Source organism: Ursus americanus, chromosome 17, assembly GCF_024610735.1.
Source record: "Ursus americanus isolate L20-20 chromosome 17, mUrsAme1.1.p, whole genome shotgun sequence".
Lineage (NCBI taxonomy): Eukaryota > Metazoa > Chordata > Mammalia > Carnivora > Ursidae > Ursus > Ursus americanus.
Genome location: NC_142143.1, coordinates 40,171,218 through 40,185,381, shown reverse-complemented (window position 1 = coordinate 40,185,381; position 14,164 = coordinate 40,171,218). Strand labels below are relative to the sequence as shown.

Sequence of the window (14,164 nt, the reverse complement as noted above, 5' to 3'; positions counted from 1 at the left end):
CTGAATTGTTGTATGAGTTCTAGTAATTTGGGAGTGGAGTCTTTTGGGTTTTCCATACGAAGTATCATGTCATCTGTGAAGAGAGAGAGTTTGACTTCTTCTTTGCCAATTTGAATACCTTTTATTCTTTTTTGTTGTCTGATTGCTGTTGCTAGGACTTCTAGTACTATGTTGAACAATAATGGCGAGAGTGGGCATCCTTGTCATGTTCCTTTATTTTACATATTCTAAGACTAAAGACAGTATTACAACTAAAACAGAAGGGAATGATAGGAAGAAAAGAAAGAGAACAAGAAAATTCATAGATTTTCTGCCCCCAAAAAGTCAGCCAAAAAAACTAAGGGGAAAAAATTCCCCTGAACATAGAGCAAAGAGAATCACAAGATATGAAAGTAAAAATGAGAAAAAAGGATGAATCCAAGAGAGAGAATATCTGCTTACTGAAGAGCAAATAGACAAAGTGAAGAAAGATATCAAAGACATAATATATGAGAAGTTCCTAGAGTTGGAAGAATCTCATTTAGACAATAAGGACAACTGAGTGCGTAGAACAAATAACCAAAACAAAATTAAAAACCGTTATTCAGACAGAATAAAGAACAGATCACCTTAAAAAAAAAAAAGCCCACAGTGAATTAGAGGACATATGGCTTCTAATCAGCATCCCTGGATGCTACAAGACAACCATGCAGTGCTTTCAGAGTTCTAAAGGAAAATTACTTGCAACCTACAGTACTGTGCCCAGCCAAGCTATCAAATATTAGAATAGAATGAAGACAACTTGTACATAGAATAATTCAGAAAATGTGCCTGAAAAAAAGATCAAATAAATTTAGAAAAAAAAAGATCTAAAATAAAATGGATTCAATTCAAGAGTACAGCAAAAGGAGGTTCGCAGAAGGGACTTAAAAGGCAGCTAGTCCAAACTGAGGCAGAACTAGAGGCAACTACAGAAAAATAGGGAACACAATATAAAAAACAATATGCTGAAGAGTTGGAGGGGGGAAACTATGATAAAGGCATACAAGAAAAAGGGTGGTTAGAAACACCAAGAAAACAGTAAGTCACGTCCAATTTTTTTTTTAACTCAATTGCTAGATTTTGAGCAGTTGATAAAATAAGTAAAATAAAATCCACTAGACCTTGATGTTATTATGGACATGTTCCTTTAGGTGGCCCAAGGGCTGCTTAATACAATCTGTAGAAATCATAATCTGGGCATATTACCCAACCCAGCATTAACTAATATTTACATAGTCATAATATTTAAACTATTTATTGGTTTTCATCATTTAAAGAGAACCTGTGGACATGACAGCTGGAGTTACAGATGGGGGTGGGAGGAAAGGGTGTAATGTGTTTAGGCAATAAGAAGTTTGGAAGGAAAAGGAAAGAAAGAAAAAATGGAAAATTCAGATAATGTCTAAATCGATAAATAGGTGTAGATCAACATTCAACAAAAAGCAGTGTGTTTTATAAAAACAACAGAGCTTCCTTTGTTGCATATTCACAAACAAACCTCCCCCATGAACTCCACCCATCTCCTAAGAGAAGAAAAGGTTTTTTAAATAAAGATAAGTGTCTTTCAGCTTAAAATAATTTCTTTCAGGTTAACTCAATTTTTAAGGCAGTGGTTTTCTACCAGGGGTGATTCGATTCTGCCCCTGAGAGGACATTTAACAACATCTGGAGACATTTTTGGTTGTATAATTAAGGGGAGATGCTACTGATATCTAATGGATAGAGGATCAGGTTGCCGCTATACATACCACAATGCACAGGACAGCCACTCACAGCAAAGAATTAACCACCCCAAAACGTCAATAGTGCCAAGTTGGAGAAACCCTACTTTAAAGGAACTTTCAGACTTTTACAGAAAAATGTTTACAGTTTCTCACCGCTCTTCATTCTTATAACGGTATCTGGGCATAGTAGGAAAGTTTTCATGGGTACAGGAAGTGTTTATGATTGATCTGAATGTAGATCCACAGACTGCCCTCTGTGTTCTCATGGGCTTCAGAGGTTCAGGAGAGTCATAACGGCACATGCTGATGATATACTGGAACAACATTCAGGGGATCTATTAACTTGGCCTGCCTCAGCTCCTGTTGGTATGAATATTCTTGGGAGCTCAACTACCCATTCTACGCAGCCCATGCTCACAGTAATTTTACACAATTAAAATTTCTCATTAAAATTACAATCTGTTGTGGGTACCCCTCTTTGGTGCACAACTTTCTTCTACATGGTAATTTAAAGACTCTAGATCCTTCCACCCTCAAAGTGCCCCAAGTTCCTTGGACTGGAATAAAGAAGTTAGAGAAAGAACACCTGCTTTTCTGTCACTTCTACCCAGAAGTGAAAACACATCATTTCCATTCACGTTCCACTAGTAAAAATCAGTCACATACATGGTTCCACCTAGATGCAGAGAGGGATAACAAGGATAGAGGAGAGAATGACAAAAACGTATGCCTGGCTGAGCAACCACTTCCTGGTGTTAACTGTACTACAGAAAGGGGAAACACAAATTCTGGTGGGCATTGAGCTCAATCTGCAGCTGCCCTCCCCCCAACCATTACTGCGTGGTCTCTCCCTTCACAATAGTAACCTAATAACAAGCTTGCTGGCTCCCCCCACTCTGTCAATTTCTATTTCTTTCACTAGGATTTTGTGAGAACTTCTAGATCTCTTTCATACTACCTAAGAACCACAGGAAACTCAAGAGGTACATCTCTGGGCCTTACTCTGCCTCAATACACCATCTTCTTCCACTACAGGCACAGGTGGAAAGATACTGGGGTATCTTTTTATTGGGTACTGGGCAATAAGCTAGTATAAGTGGCTATACGGGTTGTGAACTTAAGCAGTCTAGCTCCACAGCCTGTGTTATTCTGCCTCTTTAAATTTCTAAAATAATAGTAGTAAGAGAGTCCTTCCAGGATCAATTTACAAAGCATCCACATCTTGCAAACAATCTAGGAACTATTACAAATTCCCTACTATGATGCACAGCACGATTTTTCTTTATTTCTGGATTGCTGATTTTAAATGTTATTATAGTGAAACAACAGGCAAAATTATACAGTAAGCAAAGCTGGTCTTCGGGATTCCCTCACCCCACTCTGTATTTTAAAAATGTACCTGTGCCCTCATGTTCAAGGCATTCCACCTCCTTACTCCTACTCAGTAATAATGTTACTTAGAGTGGACTGCTCTGTCCCCAGATCTACCATACTCCCACCCCATCAAAACTTACATACCCAGACTGCATAATTTCCACAGAGGCCAGAGCCAAGAATTCTTCGTATGAAACTATGTAATCTGATAAACTAGTCCTCCTAATATGTGGCATTTGGCAGCCAAAACACAAGTTACTTTAGTGGTGTAAATTTCAATAGATTTCAATTACATAGATTTGTGACCCTCAAATATCACTGCATAAAACCTATCCACACCATGTCTATGCATCCATCTTACTCTTAGAAAGAATGAATTTTAAAAACTTAAAGAAGTCACCTTAAAATACCATACCCACTATGTTCTTATATTTCCAGTTTAGTTTGGAATTTCCTAGTGAGAAACTGAATGAACAATAACGAATTTTTTGTTTTACTATAAATATTTCCAGGATTTAAAAAAATAGGATGCCAAATACATGTGAAATTAAAAAAAAAAAAAAACGAGGCTATACGGCATCTTTTACGAAGTGTATTTTCATCAAACCATACAACTGAAATAGACTCAGATCATGAAGGTCAAGACTTGTCACAAGTCTTGTGACACAACTGCAAATAAACTATACAAGGCAGTATAATGTGGTGTTAAATGGACAGGCTCTTAAAGCTCAGGTTAAACTTTTTTTTTAAAAAAAAAAAGATTTTATTTATTTATTCGACAGAGATAGAGACAGCCAGCAAGAGAGGGAACACAAGCAGGGGGAGTGGGAGAGGAAGAAGCAGGCTCATAGAGGAGGAGCCTGATGTGGGGCTCGATCCCAGAACGCTGGGATCACGCCCTGAGCCAAAGGCAGATGCTTAACCGCTGTGCCACCAGGCGCCCCTCAGGTTAAACTTCTCATTCAAATCCTTTCGGTAGGCTCAACCACCCACTACTTAGCTTCCCCCCTGATTTACATTCCAAATCCTGGCTCCACTATCTACCACTTAATCTCTCGGTGCCTGAGGTTTAAAAAAAAGAAAAAATAATAATCTGATGGGGAGGGGGCAGTACCCATTGTGAGGATTAAATGTGCTAACACATCAAATACTTCTGAGGTAGTAAATGACACATAGTAATCAACACCTATGAGCTATTATTATTATTATTACTACCAACAATGCCTACTAAGACACCTTCGGGAACTGTAACAATCTCCTTCTGAATCTATCATGTTAACAACCCTAAATCAGAAAGTTTCTCTTTTTTATCTGAAAAGTCTTCAAGCTCAAAACCATTTCCTCTTTTTTTTCAGTCTTTTGTGAATATGGAAGATGGTGGGTAAATGGCTTCTTTTTCATTTTAAGACTCCAGACTCTCTTTAGTTTTTTAATAATTCCCTTCCAAATATTATACACAAGCAGATTGCTCCATGGATTATAAACTCTACAAAGAGTTCACAAAGTATAATGAAATTTTGAGATTCATAAAAGAACAGCTACCAGAGCAAAAAGCTTAGATAAGAAATGATGCAGAAGTCTATTAGCCTGCTCAAAAAAATAGTGAATTCTAAAATAAAGCACAGCAGGTAGAGATCCTTCATGGTTTATAGTCACTCAAATCACTAAAAACATATAGAGGATACTTCTGGTAATTTTTTTTTCCTTATTAGCAGGAAAATCCCCTGTTTCTTCACAACAATGAATAGATAGCATGATAGGCATGGGCAATTTCTTCAAAAACAAATTCTGTAGAGAAGAAATGCCTAAAGGCTCAGATTTTCAGCCACGCACATCCCTTACTAAAAGCTTTAAAAATCTGAGGCATCTAGCATTTTTTGTGGTAACATTAAAGTAAAAAAGTTAAGCTTCATTTCTATCAGAAAACATTATACTTGACTGAAAGAAAACTAAGCATCTAAAATTTTGATACAAATTTAAAGGTAATTTAAAGGGTCAACTCAAAGGTCAAGTAAATACTAGAGTTCATGATAAATACACCAAAATATTTTTTTTAATAATCTAAAGACAAAGACCTATTTTTTTTTTTTGAGAGAGAGAGAGTGCGTGCATGCACGCACGCACGCACACACACACACACAAGGGAGCATGGTGGGGTGGGGGAGAGGGAGAGAGAGAATCCCAAGCAGGGATTGGGGCTCAATCCCACAACCCTGAGATCATGACCTGAGCCAAAATCAAGAGTCAGAACTCAACCGACTGAGCCACCCTGGCACCCCTGACCAAGATCTATTTTAAACAATTTAATGTAGGGGCACCTGGGTGGCACAGCAGTTAAGCGCCTGCCTTCGGCTCAGGGCGTGATCCCGGCGTTCTGGGATCGAGCCCCACATCAGGCTCCTCCGCTATGAGCCTGTTTCTTCCTCTCCCACTCCCCCTGCTTGTGTTCCCTCTCTCACTGGCTGTCTCTATCTCTGTCAAATAAATGAATAAAATCTTTAAAAAAATAAAAAAATAAACAATTTAATGTAAAGTCCTCCTAGGTGTTAGAACACCTCCATATACATTATGTAACTTTATTTCCCAACAACCACATGGGATAAGGATTATTGTCCTCCTTTTACAAATGAGGATACTAAGGCCCAGTGATTTGCCTACACTTGCATATATAAGATTTAATCAGAAATCCAATTCAAATTTTCGTCTGCCCCAGTTTGATGCTCTTGTTTTCACTATACCACTATCACTTCCACAATTCAAGTACTCTAAATCTTAATTCTTATGAAGTGTACCAATCTTTTCATCGGGGAGAGGCAACAGTCGTAACGTGAGGAGAAAAATTATTCAATGTCACCACCAAAGGGGAGAAAAATATTATTCATAATGTCACCAAAAAAACCTGTGCTTATTAATCCCACATGATTACCCAGTCTGATGTAAATGCTTTGCTAATGCTGTCTACCCCCTCAAAACACCTGCTTATCTTCAGATATACAGCTTTAAGCAAAACCTAATTAAAGAATTACTTCCCCTAAAAGAGCTTCCCAGTCATAACCTGCTCCCTTCCTCCCAATCCAACATCCTTATCATCTCACTCCTTGTATCTATTTTGGACTACATTATCACACACTCCTCTTTGTTCTCCTGTAATATATCTGGAACTACATTTTTTCATTAACTATTAAGCATAATTAGAGTCAATGGCGAACAAAAAAGACAGACCCTTGCTATCATAGATGACTTACGTCGTTTGCATCTTTTAAAAAGATAGTAACATGGGGTATAAGGGTATGATGTTCTACAACAAGGATTCCTTCCCTACAAGGTCTCTGAACAAAGCTTTCTCCCTTGCATACTTGATTACATTTTTCAGGGAGGAAAAATTCCTTCTATCATGTCTTTCAGATGAGACCTTCAACTTCAGGCCTTCAAAGAAATATGAGGAAGTGAGGAACCAAGGTAGAAAGAAGGACAGATTTAAAATCTTTCAAGGGTTTCCAAAACACGAATGTGAAATGTACATCTACACATTGGTCCAGACATCCCTTCCTGAATTCCATCCACAAGAAAATGATACGTCAGCCACAATTGCTCCAATCAAGCATCTCCACCAATCTCCTTGCACTAATGCAGTACTCAGAGACTTTTCAATTCAAGTTGTATTTATGGATTACATGTACATCAGATTCATAAAAATAAGGTAGGACCTATGCCTTCTACTTTTGAATCTCCTGATGCTCCAAGATCATTGCTATAACTGTGTTCATCTTTGGATATTATATATATTCAAATATAACACTTCAGGTATTGCTATTAGCATAAGACTTTTCCACAAAATCAGAAAACTCCATCTAAGTATCAATTCCTTATTCTGTCACTCATGCTCCAAGTTACCTGCTCTTACAGAATTATTTATAAACCAAAACAAGTATAAATGTACTAATAGTACTCACTAAAGAAATTCTGCAATTTGTCTTTTAACAAGACATCCTTTTGCGATGAAGCTTTGGAAAAATCATAATTTTATCATTTTTTTTCTTAAATCAAAACTAAAACATAACTTCATTACACAGAACTGTATGTTTGTCCCCAGAGTATAAGGGTTTTCAATTAAAAATTGAACCAAGAAACTAGATCTTGCCAAATTTATAAGTGCCATAAACGTGCTGCTGTAAGAAACATATTTGATTGCCTCTAAAATGTAATAATACTCCAACTGAAAAAAGACAGCACCTTTTCCAGATCACAGATACCATATTAACGCTCAGCAAGAAAGAAACCATGACCTTTTTTAATTAAACAACCAATTCTAAGCAGCTGTGTACAATGTATTGTGGCTCAAACAGTTCACATGGAATTTGACCGCAACAACCTAATCTCCATAATTAAAGACCTAAAGGTAGTACTTATGTTTCATCTATTCCTTTTCCCAGTACTTTGAACAGGCATCTTGTAGTCATTCCACACACAGCTGCTATCAAAAAAGGGGCAACAAACACTTGAATTAGGCTGTACTTTCTATAAAGGACAAACTGCATACTCTTACTCGTCCTTTCCCAACCTGTTTTATAAAACTAGCATGATCTTAACTTCACTGTAAAACGGGTTTCTAGCAAGCATAAAAACTGACCATAGTCTCTCAACATGATCAAGTTTAGACAACAGCTGATGGAATGGAGAAAATCTAAGAAGCAATTCACCCAAGTCTCTCTACAATCCTTGCTTTCCTGGGAATCCTAAGGGAGGCAAAAAAAACCTTTAAATGATTATCTAAAAAGACCTACTAAAGTGGCACTAATTTGAGGCTAAGTTTCAGGGGAAGTTAATAACCCTACTATAGTACTCTCATACTAATTAGAAGTCACTGAAGTCCTCTAGCATTAGAAAGGCAAAAACTTCATTAAATTATTTAACGCAAATATACTTACCAGTTAGATAAGTTTTCCCATCTGTTTGAGAAGACCAAGTTATCTATCACTGCAGACAGTATTCAGATAAAATGAAATTAGGAAAGTTCCCTAACGCAAATGTCTCTCAAAAAGAAGAGTGTTAAATGACTTTTGTGAATGGAAAATCTGCATATACTCTTGCTTCACTCAGTTGGTCTTGAGTGGGTGGCTCAACGAACCAGAAGCGTGCTCCCTGTGAAGCTCCTTAGAACCTGATTCCACTCCTGAGAAAGGACTACATTTAAAAGTACAGCAAAGGCTTCGTCTTCCTCCTACGTTACAAGTGGGCCACAGGAACTCAGTTTAGAGGAACGACACCGTGTCACTCGTCTCTGCAAGGGCGGGTGCGGTCTGCGGTGCGCGGCACAGCCTCCTCGGGCTGTCAAGGGAAAACTGGAGCCTCGCCTTAACCGCGCCAAGTGACAAAGCACCAGCTCTCCCCCCGCGCGGGGGCTTCCGGCGAGACCCCGCCGTCCGCCCAAACTTCGGGAGGACGCACTCAGGGCGGTCAGAATGCTCTTACCACCCCCCGCCCCTGACGCGGCTCTGTAAGGTTTGCACACGCACGTACTGTGGGCCCCAAAACACTCCACCCCCGCCGACCCTTGGAATCCCCCACTCCAAAAGGGGACAAAGGAGCCAAAAAGGAACTCTCCGGCGCGGGGAGCCCCCGCCGGCCCGAGCTCAGAACGTGCGGATAAGGGAGTGCAGCCGCCCGGAGGGGTGCAGACCCGTCGCTCCCCCCCCACCCCGACTCAGGGACCGGAGTGACACTCACCGTTGCGGAACCCCCGGAGAGGCGGGGAGCAGGGGGCCGGTTCCTCCGAGGCTCTGCACGCGCCCGGGCGGACCCCAACTTCTCTCGGCTGCTGTCGCCGGCGGTAGCTAGGGCGCGAGCCCAGACCGAGGGCGCTGGCTCGCTGCCGCGGAGGCGCTGCCGCCTCTGCACGCGAGGGGGACGGGAACTCCGGGCGCACGATCCTCCGGCCAGGGCGGGCCCCACCTTACCCCCGTCTGCCCAATACTGGCTGCGGCTACTGCCGCGGTAAAAACTAACACTGCAGCCGCTCGGGCTACCGCTCCCAGCACTGCCCGGCCCGGAGCGTGTCGCGGCCTAATGTTGTCATCGGCCGCGTCGCCGCCTCTCTGGGCACCTAGAGCCGCCAAGATCCTTCACATCCGAGCGCCCTCCCCCTCCACGCCCCGCCCCCCAGCTCGCGGGCGCCGGCCAACCCACCTTCCCGTCACGTGACCGCGCGGAGGCGGCCGCGGAGACGCCTCCCCTGCGGGCCAGGAGTGAGTCGCGCGGGAGCAACTGTCAGCACCTTGTTCTGCCAGAGTCTTATCGCCACCGATTTGGCTCCGCACACCCGAGCCCACCGCCGCCCGCCCCACGCCTGTGACCTGCTAAGGCGAGGCCTTCTGGACCTGTCTTACTGGGCCCTGCCTACTCTGAGGAGACTGCACAATGCAGCTCCCTGGTCAGAGCGTAGGACCCCCACGCCCACTCGGAGGCTCAGAGGCCCGGAGGCCCGAGCGTGATACCCGCCTCCTCAGCCCTGGCTTGACTAAAGTTTTAGCCGAACATGGGGAAAAAGAAGGCATCATGGTGTCTGGCTTGTAGCACGTTAATTGTGGCATTTAATTTAACTGTTTTCCTCATTAGAGGTTTTTATTTTTGAGGAAAGTTTGGTGCGTTTCAATCACGCTGGAATGAAAATAGCCTAGCAAACTTATTTTTGTTCCTAGTCAGGTTCAGCATCCTTCGTGCCAGTTTTACAGTCGTTAAGTCTTACAATGTGTTAGGTTGGTGACAGTTTAAACAGATAACACAGGATTTTGGCAGTTCGTTCCATTTTTAAAATAAAGACTAATCCTTCCCCCCGCCCCCAAGTACCTTAGCTTCTGGACATACCTTTTGCCTTCCTTTTAAACCATGGTCCGAGGAACTCTCTACCCCACCCACCAACCCTGGTGAGGAGAACAAAAGAATATGCTGGTCATCAGAGGAAAAGCAACAATACAGAAATAAGGCGGTAGAAAAGCAGAAAGATCATCAAACCCTGCTGATAATGAAAGCACATGAGAAAGCTTTCTCAGTTTGTAAGTCATTTTTCCTTCTAGCCCAGAACTAAGGGTTTTTGCTTAAGTAAGTCTTATGCCCTCATTACATTTTCTTAACATGACATCAAAAAGCTTTCTGATCAGCTGGATAGTTTGAAATGAATAAGCAATAGAGTTTGGCCTATATAATCGTTATAATTTGTGTATTTTATGGGCACAATAAGAAATCATGGACTTTAAGACTCACCATTATTTCATGTTACTCAAGACAGAAAAACACTGCCAATTAAACTATGCCATGCCGCTGATATTTTTAGGACACATCTTGAATTCAGAGATGTTAAAACGCGAAAAACAATGAGCCTTGGAATCTGTGAGATTGGTAATGAGCTGGTGTTCCAATGAGGAAAAGATTCTACAGGTTCTGTTCTGAAGTCTGAGATATTGTAGTTCAAATAAATATGAGAGCCATTTATTATTCTGTGAATGACACTACTTCAGCAAAGCTAGTAACTTTGTAGTTTGTCAACAGATTGAAACCTGTCTCCTATTTTCTAGAGCAGTATTTTTTATACTGACTCAAAAATTAATTTTATTTTTTAATGAAATAAGCTAGAATGGAATAGAATATAAAGATCAGAGTACATATCTAGTGTGGACAAGAAATTTCTTTGTGAAATTTCTGTTTCATTTGTGGGGAAGGTTAAGAGTGTGTCCTATGTTGTGATTTAAACTGTTTCTTATTGTGAGTTGCAATCAAATAGATTTGAAGAAGAATGTTCTTGGAGCACAAGTAACAGGCAAAATATATGCTCTGGGCTGTGTTTCTCTGGTGCTTTTCCTTTACTTTGGGAACTAAAACTAAAGGTTAGAAAGAGAAGGCAAATTGCCTTGACAATCCTCTCCTGCCTCAGCCCAAATTTCTTACATTGGCTGTTGAAAATAAATGGTCTTTTACTGGAACGGAAAGCACTATTCTGGAAGCAAGGTGGCCTAGGTTATAGACTTTGTTAATCGGATGTTTGCCTAGATGAATTACTCTCTGCGTTTCAAGTTCTGATAAAAGTAGGAAGTCAGACTATATGCTGTTTAACCAACGTTATTCAACCTTTTTTTTCAGTGATGATATTCACATTTGAAACAAATAGTCACTGTATACTCAGGATTGTGCAAATTTTTGTCAGACTAGCTGTAACTCCTATCAACCACACCCCCCAAAAAAAAAAATCAGAATGCAAGTTCATGAAAGTAAAGATACAGAACAACAAATGTAAGTATATCTTTTGCAATTGTCTGTATTTTAACTGTTGCTAATAATAGTTCCTTGCCATGAATGATGATTTTGACATACCTCACAATTGATTGCAGCAAAATGATGTATCAATATATTCAAATTCAGAAATACATACTTTTCAGATCCTTTCAAATCTAATATTCTATGATTCCAGGAAATGATCATTCAATCTAGCATTTGTGATGTAATCACAACATAAACAGAAACTGTAATATGTGATCCTGCACTATAATTGAGAAATACCCTGTAACTCCCATTTACTATGTTGAGATACCCCACAAGTTTTCTACTCTTAAAATGATTTTAAGAATAATATTTTTAAACAAAACTTTTTATTAAAACTATCCACTTTTATTATAACTACCCCATTTTAACTCCAATGAGAATTAATCTCTTATTGCCTAGTGTTTAATTAATTATACATTTCTGAGAATGAGAAGTTCTTTTTCCAAATCAGTGAAAGCACTGACAGGCGTGATAATTTTTCCCACAGAATATATATCAACCTTGACCTGGAATGAGAGAAATTGGCTTGAGGTTTTACCTTTAGTCTTTCCATTTAAAACATTTATGTTGCCAAAAATTGCTGATGAGGATTTTAGGTTAAAATCCTTATTTTCTCAGAGAAGATTAAGAGCAACCTCAAACATAAATAAGGTATTCAACACAATAAGACTGTGGTAGATTATATTATTACTCTTGGCCATGTAACTTGCTCTAGCCAGTGGTTTATAAACAGATGTAATACATGCTACCTGCTTTAAATTTGAGTGCAACATTCAGGTCAATCTCTTAGCCTCATGCTGCCTGCCATGAGAAAGGCATGTTCCAAATAGGCTATCAGAATGAGAAAATACACGGAGCAGACCTGCAACTGACCTTTACCCTGGAGCAATACAGCAGCAGCTGACTTGCAGCTACTAACATGAAACGAGAGTAAATCATAAATATTTATTGTTCTAAATCACAGAGATTTTGCAATTATTATGTAGTATAACCTCACAAATCAGCTTAAGTGAATGTAAACCAACAGATAGATGGTTCAAAGGCCAAATGCACTGTAGAACAATAATATTCTCCTATTTAGTAAAATAAAATAATAGGCACCTACAGAATAGTCACCTAGATATTTGGTAAGCCCCCAACTAAAAATTTCTATTAAAAAGGAGTCTATTTATAAAATCTGTAGATTTGCTTCCAAAATATGTACATATCGATGCAGGGCTCAATCCCAGGACCCTGAGATCATGACTTAAGCTGAAGCCAAGAGTTGGGTGCTTAACCAACTGAGCCACCCTGGTGCCCGAGCACCTCACATTTTAAAAAATAACAAGTACAGAAGAAAATGAGACATCATTAATGAGAAACAATGAACATAGATAGCAAAAACATATTCAAAAGGACTTCGGATACTGAAATTACACACAGACTAAAATAACTATATAAAATGTGAATAAAAGACAACCTTGAAAATATGTACAGAGAACAAGAAAGTACAAAGAATAAGATATTTTTTTAAAAAGTAGAATTTAAAGAATTAAAAAATATAAATTATTAAAATTTAAAACTAAGTGGACATATTTAATGGTCTATTTGACATAGCAGAAGTACAATTTAGTGAACTGTGAGACAGAGATGAAGAAATTGCCCAAATGCAATAGAAAAAAAAAGAAAATATAAATATAAAATATATATAATATAAATATAAAAAATAAAGAAAAATATAAAAGAGACTTTTAAGTGACATGGAAAACATTGTGAGAAAGTCTAAAATAAATCAGTACTCCAAAAGAATAGGAAAGAGAAAATGTGGCAGAAGCATTATTTGATAAGGTAATGGTTGAAAACTTTCGAGAACTGATGGAAGACTCTAACCCACAGACTTAGGAAATCCCCAGCAAGTTAAAGAATAATAAATCTACACTTATATACATCATAATAAAACTATAAAACACCAAAAGCAAAAAAAGAAAAACTTAAGAGTAGAAGAGGAAAAAAATAGATTATCCTCAAAGTATCTGGTAATTGGCTTTCCTCAGTAACAATAGAATCAGAAGATAGTGGAATAACTTTGTCCTCAGTGGGCTAAAAGAAAATGACTATCGGCCTAGAATTCAGTGCCCATTGAAGAGATCTTTTAAGAATGAAGCCAAAACGAAGGCATTTTCAGGAAGCAAGAGCAGAGTTTGCTGCTAATATTGATTCTCACTAATAGAAAGTCTAAAGAAATTTCTTTCTTCAGAAAAAAATGAAATGATCCCAGATAAAAGGTCCTAAAGTTAAGACTAAAGGAAGAGCATTGAAAGTGCTAAATATTTGCATGAATCTAAAAACCACTGACTATGCAAAACAGAATTGTTAAAATTATTTAATATTTTAAAAGAAAAAATAGCAATCACTCATATTCCTAACATCAGAATAAGTCCAATCAGATTTTCACTTTATACCTACTATTAAACAGACCTCACCAAACCAAGTATTTTATCCATTCGTATTATTATTTCCATCTGCTATATGCCCTTAAAAGCAAAAATACTAAACATTTCCATTTTTTTCCCTCTTTTCTCATCCATTTGGGCAAAACTGTATTAATGTTTTATTGGTATTCTCTTTTTAAAAGCTCTACTGATGTAGCATTTTAAATGTTTTTCTTCATGACATTTTTATTTCAAATTTGCATAATGTACCAGTGAAGATGGTTTATTAATAATCAGGCTAAGAAATTAGTACATATTTAG

The 14,164-nt window shown here is 38.9% G+C and overlaps 1 protein-coding gene across 3 annotated transcripts in view; it reads right to left on the bottom strand.

Moving 5' to 3' along the window:
• The window catches only part of OSBPL8 (oxysterol binding protein like 8), a 157,770-nt gene extending 148,510 nt beyond the window's left edge, over nt 1-9,260 (bottom strand). For all 3 annotated transcript variants that reach the window (XM_045811149.2, XM_045811153.2, XM_045811154.2), the window contains exon 1: nt 8,847-9,260. The gene's annotated coding sequence lies outside the window, so the exon portion shown is untranslated. The remainder of the gene's footprint in view (nt 1-8,846) is intronic.
• Nucleotides 9,261-14,164: the final 4,904 nt, after the last annotated feature.